We start from the raw sequence: 3,745 nt of genomic DNA, 5'->3' as shown, positions 1-3,745 counted from the left end.
CTGCTTACCTTATACAACACACACAATTAGATTAGTTAAATTTAAAATTTTTCTTTGTGAAGAGTGGCTTATATTCTAGATAATTTCGGAAACGTGCCCAAAGAACGGCAATGCATTCTTCTCGTTACCCATTTAAAGGTAGAACTAGAACATCAAACTATCGATTTGCCATTGCAGACTCTTAAATTTATTATGGAAAGCTCTCTCGTAGTTCGGCGACTGGTACAGTAACGACAGTATTGATTCGTGCCGACTGTTATTTACTGCCTTGTCTTAAGAGGAATTATTGGAAATTTACATGAGTAAACGTTATCGGAATATATTAGGCTGACAAGTACAATACATCATACAACACAGTTAGTTATTATGTCGATGCCCTTTGTTCCACTTCGCCTTGTTTTTTAAGCGGAGAATCGCGCATTTCGGGATACTTTTGCTTCTTCGGTGGACTGACTAACACTTTGTCGATCAGCCCGAACTCTTGAGCTTCCTTGGGGGTCATGAAGTTGTCTCTTTCCAGGCTAATTTCCACCTTTTCCATACACATGCCGGTGTGCTTCACGTAGAGGCTGTTTATCTGCTTCTTGATCTTTAGGATTTCTTCAGCTTGGATCTTGATGTCGGTGGCTTGGCCAGTGACACCTCCAGAGGGCTGGTGGATCATGATTCTGGCATTGGGCAGGGAATTTCTCATTCCAGGTGCTCCTGAAGAGAAAAAGAAGTTATCAGAATCAAGATAAGAAGACGCCAGGACTTTATATTGGCTTAGAACCTACTCTGGGATTGTAAAAGTAAGTAGTACTTGAGCAATTTGCTCAGATACCAACATTGGAAGATTTTCCTCAAACAATCATCAAGAAAGAAGAATGAAGTCTTTGCCATTGGACATGAAGCAGAATGATAGTTCTCATGTCGAGACATTGTGCCTAAAAGAACACTTGTATGGAATTGGAGAGCCTATTATATCCTATGCGAGTTTGAATCATTGGATCACACAAGACAGGTTAAGTCTAGAAGAATATAGCAGTGAGACTACATGAAAGAGACTCGCGAAATGAGAAACTCCACAAGGATCCAGAAGCATTATTAAACGGCTTTCACAACCATAATATCAAACTAGACTTGACGTTGTTCAAGTAGTGGTCCATAAAGGAAGTTTCGATCAAAAATTCTTCTGGAAGGAAAGTGATACAAAAAGAAAATAATACCTGCAGCTAGTAGAAGCGAGGCCATGCTACAAGCTTGTCCCACACACCACGTCGATATTGGTGGCATGATGTACTGCATGGTGTCGTAGATTCCTAGCCCCGCAGTTATAACTCCTCCAGGAGAATTGATGTACATGTGTATGGGTCTAGTAGTGGATTCTGCTTGAAGGAAAAGCAACTGGGCTATGACCAGGGAGCTGGTGATATCGTTGATGGGACCCATCAGACAGATTATCCGTTCTTTCAATAGCCTGGAATAGATATCGAAGGCTCTTTCCCCTCTTCCTGATTGTTCCACGACTATGGGCACGTGGTGGAAAGGGAACGTGGCTATTGTGCAGGATCCGGTGGTGCTTCTGGGACGAGTGGATCTGCGGAAGATGGAGTGCATGCCTTTAATATTCATTTTTATGGTGGAATTTTGACACTTGGCAATTCACTGCATGTTAGTTTGACGTAGCTACTGTCAAATTAATATCTTTGTTGCTGTTCTTTTGGTTCATGAAGTTAGATTCAATTAGTTCTGGTCATGTTCAGATATGTAGTCTTGCATGGTCATCAAACCTATCACAAAAAGACATGCGATATGCCAATTGGCCAATCAGGCAACAAAAGTAATAAATACAATAAATAATAATGATAAATGCTCAACTTGTCAGATGTCAATGGTTATGCCTTCTGGATTCTGACAGCCTACAAACGTCAAAATTTGTGGGCATCTTAACCTTACTTCAGCTTATTTTTATACTGCAGAAAATTTATAAAAATAGTAATTGCAACTGCTCTGTATAAAATGGAGTGGATTGGCAAAATGCTCGTAACATGACAATAGACTTTTCCTCCTGGGCAACTTGCGACGCACAATTTTATTTAAAAATCCCTTGTCATTAGATATTATCTAAAAGAGGACAACATTTATTACCAGTTGGGTGGATATTAAAATAAGGTTTTGAGAGATTAACACAGAGATGAGTTTTAATAAAGCAGTGTTAAACAGAACAAAAGTATTTTATGTGACTAACAATACTTATAAACTCACAATAAGATATGATTTTCTTTTAATTTTTCTTCTACATTTTTCCTCCATCTGTAAATTGGAAACAAGTGTGAAATCCCTGTTGGTCGCCCAGGGTTGTCCCGTGTTGGTTGTGGGGTTGGTTCTTTGACATTACTGAAAAAATATTTGTATATTTTTCTACCATGTATACTTGTTACATATCTAATAAAAAAATAAAATATTGTTATTATACATACAGGGTGATTCAGAATTTATCCAAAAAAAAATTCTGGATGTACAGGGGACCCTTATAAATACAGTTTTGTAAGGAAAAAATCAAAAAGGGCAGTTCGAAAATGATTTAAATATACACTTCTGCACGGCACTGGAAACTGGTCCACTTTAAAACCTGATCGCGCACAATGCGACCGGCATGGCGGTGTGATAAAAACGGACAAAAACTTTCGCAACGAAAGAAATATGTAAATAAAATTTTATCGCACCTATTTTACATCAGCAAATTCAACTGCTTTTGCTGCTATTCTCATTAATTACGTAATAAAATTAATTTGTGTTTTTAAAGAATAAAATCATTTGACATACCCGATGTTACAACAATTGTTCAGAATTTTATCCACCAACGTGTAAACACATTTGGGTCCGTCTTACTCAGTTACTAACACAAATGTTGTCTTGCTTCACCATAACACAAATGCTTCACCATAAATTAAAACGATATCCATCAACTCCGAATTGCTATTATACGCGCAAACCATTTTTGACACTAACTACCCATTTTTGACACTAACTACTAAAAAACCATTGTAAACACCAGATAACAGGTAAATACTATCGCAACGACGATTGCAAAATCCGATTTCAGTATTCGGAGTTGCTGAAGCCACGTGGCTATCCACGTGTATTGCGAATGACGCTAGAGACTACAGTTGTCCAGCTATGTAGTGGTTGAATGTACTATAACTTTAATAATATTTTTCTCGGAAACTATAAGGATTTTACAAACATTTTTTTTTGGTATATTGACTCCATTTCTCATGCCGCATCTATTCCCAAAGTTTTTTGGATAAGTTGTGAATCACCCTATATACTAATTAAAACAGGGGTTAACTCGTTACAATTTAACTGTAAATTTGTGTTTACATTTTCGGATTGTTTCTAAACAAATTTCTATTTTTCAAATTGTCTTGAAGAGTCCATGTTTTTGTTTATAACTTAAGACTATGCAATTTTTTCCAGAAATTACGTTTCTAAAAAATCTGTTTCTTCTAACATTTGTGACTAAACACTTCTCTCTCAATTTTTGATTTGTCAAAAGGTTTAAAGTCAATGCAGTAGTAAAGACATACTTAGCATTGTTGTCGGTCAAAATATTCCCATTCTTGACCTTCTGTTGAATAAAATCATCGACGTATCCTTCAACTACTTTGTCGTTTTTCCAACTACCAAAACGCTTCAAAGAAATAATGTCTGCGACACAATGTTCTAAGAAAGTAGCTACTGATCTATGAAGTTAATGAAT

At 36.8% G+C, this 3,745-nt stretch overlaps 1 pseudogene; it reads right to left on the bottom strand.

The window, feature by feature from the left end:
- Positions 1 to 364: 364 nt before the first annotated feature.
- On the bottom strand, positions 365 to 1,614 carry LOC108910062 (annotated as a pseudogene).
- Positions 1,615 to 3,745: the final 2,131 nt, after the last annotated feature.

This window comes from Anoplophora glabripennis, unplaced genomic scaffold (genome assembly GCF_000390285.2).
Source record: "Anoplophora glabripennis isolate ALB-LARVAE unplaced genomic scaffold, Agla_2.0 scaffold619, whole genome shotgun sequence".
Taxonomy (NCBI): Eukaryota; Metazoa; Arthropoda; class Insecta; order Coleoptera; family Cerambycidae; genus Anoplophora; species Anoplophora glabripennis.
Note: the sequence above shows the minus strand (reverse complement) of the source record. Positions and strands in the feature narration are given on the sequence as shown.